This window comes from Macadamia integrifolia, chromosome 10 (assembly GCF_013358625.1).
Source record: "Macadamia integrifolia cultivar HAES 741 chromosome 10, SCU_Mint_v3, whole genome shotgun sequence".
NCBI lineage: Eukaryota > Viridiplantae > Streptophyta > Magnoliopsida > Proteales > Proteaceae > Macadamia > Macadamia integrifolia.
Genome location: NC_056566.1, coordinates 20,050,528 through 20,056,831, shown reverse-complemented (window position 1 = coordinate 20,056,831; position 6,304 = coordinate 20,050,528).

The window sequence follows — 6,304 nt, the reverse complement described above, 5'->3', positions numbered from 1 at the left end:
GTTTTGAATTTCCCCTTCTTTAATGCTGCTGTCTTTTCTTACTGTACTAACCCAACTTTCTTTACTTATTGTCAGGATGTCTTCACGCACCGGCAGAGGACCATCTTCCTCTGGTGTTCGACGCAAGACCACCGCTTCTAAGCGGAAAAGTGCGGAGACCAGCACTTCAGCTCATCGCACAGGGAGACCTGCACCTGCTCAGTCTGACCCTTCAGACTACGATGAGGAGCACTTCACTAGTGCCGAGGCCGCAGCCAAATGGCCTATCTTCCTGAAGGGGCCAGTGTTGATGGAAAAGACCGTGGTAGTCGAGGACTTCCACAAGGCCCAGCTTCAGGAGAGGTTCTCAGCATTGGGCTGGGACACTATTCTTCAGGTGGACCGACCGTGCTACCATCAGCTCGTCCGTCGGTTTTATTGCAACTTGGAGGTGTCGTATCAGTACGGGGAACTCGCTGTCAGCAGTCTGGTGAAGGGAGTGGATATCCAGCTGACGGTAGACACCTTGGCCAGCATATTGGGTATATCGGCGGCGGGACACCGATACTACAGTCCCCCCAGGAGTAGGCCTCAGGGACCGTTCATGAGCATGGAGACACCGGACTTCATCTACGAGACCATATGCGGCAGCAGCAGTCGCCCGGAGTCCGAGACATCTTTCTTCCCTGAGGTCCGTCTCTTCGCCCGGTTGATCCAGTTCAACCTGCTCCCCAGAGGAGGTCATCGGAACCAGGTAGGTTTCATGGCGGCTTTTATAGCATTTTGTATTTTCACAGCCGCAGAGGGAGGCAGGGAGCACTTGTGCCTTCCCTATATCATCCTCAGAGCGATGGAGCACCATGCTTCCCACCCAGAGGACGGAGGATTCCCCTACGGCAGGATCCTCACTAGGATCTTCGAGTTCTTCGGGGTGGATCTGAGCGGAGAGGAGGGGAAGACTCCGGCTGATAGGTTCGATCGGAGCAACCTCTTGAAGATGGGTCTCCACACCCTCATGGATTCACCTCCTAGATCGGGAGCTCGGAGAGGTAGGGGTAGGAGGGCTGCCCCTGTAGAGGATGTCCTCATAGAGGAGGAGTCCAGTGAGGAGGATGAGGACTACGTTCCTCAGGACGAGGAGGCGGATCTGATGGGCGGCAGTATCCCTGAGGAGGCGCCTCAGGAGTCGAGAGGTCCGGGTCCTAGTTCTTCCGGAGCTGCAGCCCCACCATATGGAGCCCCACCACCTGGGAGTGGTGACTACGACTATGAGGACAGGACAGGACAGCCTCCATGCGGGCCTGGCAGGATGGCCAGGTCCAGATACTGAGGCGGCTGGACGAGATTGCCTCCCGACAGATCACCTTGGAGGATTCCTTCCGTAGGCTTGGTCAGGACTTGGATACCAGGGCCACCGCTATCTCAGCAGACTATGGCCGGCTTCGGAGGGAAGTACGGTTGGTGAACACAAGGTTCGATTACTACGATCACCGCTTCGATGTTAACTCCAGGCCTCCAGCGAACGTGGTGATCATCGACGACGATGACGACGCCCAGTGAGGCTTAGCTTGCCCACCCAGCTATTTATCCATTTTTTTCTCTTTTTTGTAGACCTTGTAGATTTATTTCTTCTCATTCCTTGTAATTGCGATGTAACTTGAATTTCATTTATGGAATGAAATATCTTTGGATAGTGGACTATTATGGTGTTTACATAGGTGGTGCTGTGATTTTTCTATTTGGGCTCTTTGTTATTATTATTATCTGTTGTTTATCAGGTTTTGTGTAAAATTTTTGGAAATCCCACTTTACGCCGTTATGCTGCCGAAATTTCGTCGAAATAGTACTCTATAGGTTATAGCACCAACCTAATTACCTTTTATCTACACTCACGCATGCCATGAATGCAACTTATAATATAACTCCATTTTTTTTTTATACTTCCTTTTCTTGACTTTTAATCTTTAAAGCTTTTATATTTGCCCAACCCCATTTTCCTATTATAGAATCTACGGGATTCTAATGGTATGCGGTGAGTGGAGCAGAGCATCACGCTCTGATACCACCGTTTGTCACACCCCGTTCACCCTGAACCGGAGCGGTGACCGAGTTAACACCGGTTAACCCAAACCTGCCAGGATCATCAGACACTGTATTCCACCACAGCATACACACACTAACATCAACTCATCAAATCAGCGGAAGACTAAGTTTTACCTGTAATAATTCCCATATACCTGATACCCAAATGATGATACCATAATTATATACATTTGGGCCCGAAGGCATGATATATATACACAAAAAGAATAAAGTTCAAATATCAAGTATATACAGGAATTTATCAAAATCATCAGAGTACACAGCTCGGCTCGGTAGTGGGGCTCAACACGGCCTCAAAACTGCTGTCCCACAGCACAGCTCTCACACGCGCAGTCTACGCCGTGCTCAAACTCCTCAGGGGTCCACCAGTCCTCCTCTGGAAACTCGACTGTGGGACCCACCCCATGCTCCTCAGATGCATGACCTGCAAAAGCATCTAAAAAGGGGTGCACACGTGGAATGAGCTCACTAGCTCAGTAAGTAGAGAGGTGGACCACACACAACAGTCCACACATCACAACACATCATATGCACTACATGCCATGCTATTCATTTTGATTCACATACACCTAATCCACATTACTAAGTCTTTGGTTTTAGTGCTATTACAACCACAGTGCGCGTATACTCCAGGTACGAGCCGCGAACTCCCTCCCGCGATACGCCCATAGGGCTGTTGGAGAAGGCCCACCGTGAGTACTCGGAAAAATAAAGACAATGCCGTCCACCGGCTCTCAACTGAAATGTAAATAATTTAAATGACAGTGCTGACTCCAGCAATTTAAAAGCAGTACGATTGGCCCTCTTGAAATACCACCGGGGTTGCCGACTGTCCTACATGACTCGCCGGGCGTAATGCCTAACCGCCACAGTGTCCGAAAATCGCGACCCCTGCTTCCCCCCAAATGGCAACCCAACACCTTAACCCCTGTTGGGAAGGGTCGTAGCACGGGATGGTGAAAATCCTAATACCGCATGCTCCTATATGTAGTACGACTGCATAGTGCCACCGTGTCCCATACCACGGGCCACCAATGCATTTGTTTCCAAGCCGACCATGGCATCTAGTCTACCAATGCATTATGCATCATGATGTCCACATTCAACATATAACATCTCATTCAATTTGCATTTGAAAAGTAAACATAGCATAAATGCACATCAATGTGTGAAATGACTATTCTATATAGCATATTCATGATGACATGACTAGATTAGATATGGTAATATGAATGCCAAACAAATGCCTTGAAACAAGGCCAAACGTCCTCTCTCCACTTACTTGTAGCGTACAAGGATTCCCGCTCGGTACGGGTGAGATCCGGAGCGAATCGGGTAGGCTTTGGTGAACCTAACAAAATTGAGCGGGGTTAGTACTTCACCATTTTAGAATCAAAATTAATGAAATCCGACGTCAAAATCGTGTTTAGAATGTCGAAAGAAGGTCCCACGTCCGATTTGGGCTCGATCGGACCCAAAAATCACATTCTGGCCACTCGGGTGGGTGTCTCAGGTGGGTGGTCTACCCACCGGTCCTACCCGCCGGTTTTGGACCGACGGGTATGGACCCACCGGTAGGACCAGCCGGTCCTACCCGCCGGTTTGGCCAGAACCCCTCTGGTCCTCTCAGGTGGGTGACACAGGTGGGTGGTCTACCCACCGGTCCTACCCGCCGGTTTTGGCGGAAAAACTCCAGTTTCTTCTCAACTTCCCCCATTCCTTGGGGACCCAAATAGGGCTTTTCTCAACCCAATCCTCACACCTTTAAAGTCCCATAGGAGGGTTCTAGCTTAGATCCAAGTTAGACTCGAGTGAGGGGAACCATCTTACCTGCTTTGCTCAAGAATGACTTCAAACCCTCCAAATCACTTCCAACTCACAATGCTCCTTCTACCTTGTCAATATCTCTTCAAATCCTTCAAGATCAACACATAAATCATCTATTAAACCTTAGACCAATCATTTCAAGAGGTGTTTACAAGATCTTAAGAAATCATACTCGAATCAAGGGTTTAAAGCGTGGGTTTGGCGAATGTTTATAAAACCCAGCTTTTCTTACCTCCAACTGTAGATCTCGAGTTGAAGATTACACTCCCGGCACCGGAATGGCAAGATCGAGCTTCGGCGCCGCTGAAATCCTTCCTTTCTTCTTCTTCCTTTCTTCTTCCCTTTCTTTTTCTCTCTCCTCTTTACTTTTCTCACCAAACGTACGGGGGTAATAAATGGAAAGAAAAGAAGTCATAAAGCTTTATATACTATTCCTATTTAAGTGAATAGTGATGGATGGGTCACTCAGGTAGGTGGGTGTACCCACCCGACATACCCACCCGAGAGTCAAAACTTGGGATTTTGACCGGGCTCTGACCTCGGCTCGGACCCTACCCCAAGCATACAATGTAGCATACGTATATAACCTTAAAATACGGATATAATACCTGTTCTATCCGTACATAGCCTTATGGTAGGTGCACGTACATGGTTTGGGCACTCCCGTCTCTTCTGGCACTGGCTCGGACTTGTCGGGCCAGCCGGTGTTTAAGGTCACCCGTGCCATCATAGCCCATAAGGAACTCGCTCTAACATCCTCTGGCTCGGTTCCTGCATGGTTAAACCGGTTCAACCACGAAATCAGACCGGGTTTAAGAAGCGGGATATTACACTTAGAGCCTAAGGAAGACGGTCCAACTAAGGTGCTACCCAAGCCAATCGAGAAGGTCGTAGAGTTCAAGGATGTAATGCCAAATGAGTTGCCCAAGAGACTTCCACCTAGGAGGGAGGTGGATCATGCCATTGAGTTGGAGCCAGGTGCCAAGCCACTAGCAATGGCACCATATAGAATGTCACCACCAGAACTGGAGGAGCTAAGGAAGCAACTCAAGGAATTGTTGGATGCGGGATTCATTCGCCCTTCTAAAGCTCCCTATGGTGCCCCGGTTCTTTTTCAACGGAAGCATGATGGATCGCTTCGACTATGCATCGACTACAGGGCATTGAACAAGGTAACAATCAAGAATAAGTATCCCATTCCTTTGATAGCAGATCTATTTGATAGACTTGGTGGGGCAAGGTACTTCACCAAGTTAGACTTACGATCGGGGTAGTACTAAGTCTGCATTGTGGAAGGTGATGAGCCAAAGACAACATGTGCAACGCGATATGGCTCATACGAGTTCTTGGTGATGCCATTCGGACTCACGAATGCCCCGGCTACATTTTGCACCCTTATGAACAAGATCTTCCACCCCTACCTCGATAAGTTCGTGGTGGTGTACTTAGACGACATCGTCGTCTATAGCAACACATTGGAGGAGCACGTTCAGCACTTGAAGATCATATTCAAGGAATTAAGGGACAATCAACTCTATGTCAAGAAGGAGAAATGTGCATTTGCACAAGAGGAAGTGATGTTCCTTGGTCACAAGATTAGAGGTGGAACCCTACAAATGGACGAGAGCAAGGTGCAGCTATCCAAGAATGGGAGGCACCAACTAAAGTGACTGAGCTAAGGTCTTTCCTTGGCTTAGTTAACTATTATCGGCGGTTTATTCAAGGTTACTCAAGAAGGGCAGCTCCACTTACAGACTTACTAAAGAAGAACCGACCATGGTTATGGTCAGACGCATGCAAAGAGGCCTTTGAGGACTTAAAGAAGGCTGTCATGGGGGAACCAGTGCTTACCCTACCCGACTATGGCAAACCATTTGAGGTGCACACAGATGCATCTGACTTTGCTATCGGTGGGGTGTTGATGCAAGAAAGGCACCCTATTGCCTATGAGAGCCGTAAGTTGAATGAGACAGAGCGGCGCTACACAGTCCATGAGAAGGAGATGACCGCGGTGGTGCATTGCCTAAGGACGTGGCGACACTACCTACTTGGGTCACGGTTTGTGGTGAAGACAGACAATGTTGCCACTAGTTACTTTCAAACCCAAAAGAAGTTAAGTCCTAAGCAAGCTAGATGGCAAGACTTCTTGGCAGAGTTTGACTTCGTCTTCGAATACAAGCCAGGTAAGGCCAACGAGGTGGCTGATGCGCTTAGTAGAAAGGTGGAGTTAGCTTCTCTTAGCCAACCGGAGGGGGAACTTTTAGAGTTGATCAAAGAGGGCCTCCAACATGATCCTATGGCTAAGAGCTTACTTGCTCTTACACGGGAGGGCAAGACACGAAGATTTTGGGAGCAAAATGGCTTGCTCTATGCTAAGAAGAGGAGACTCTACGTA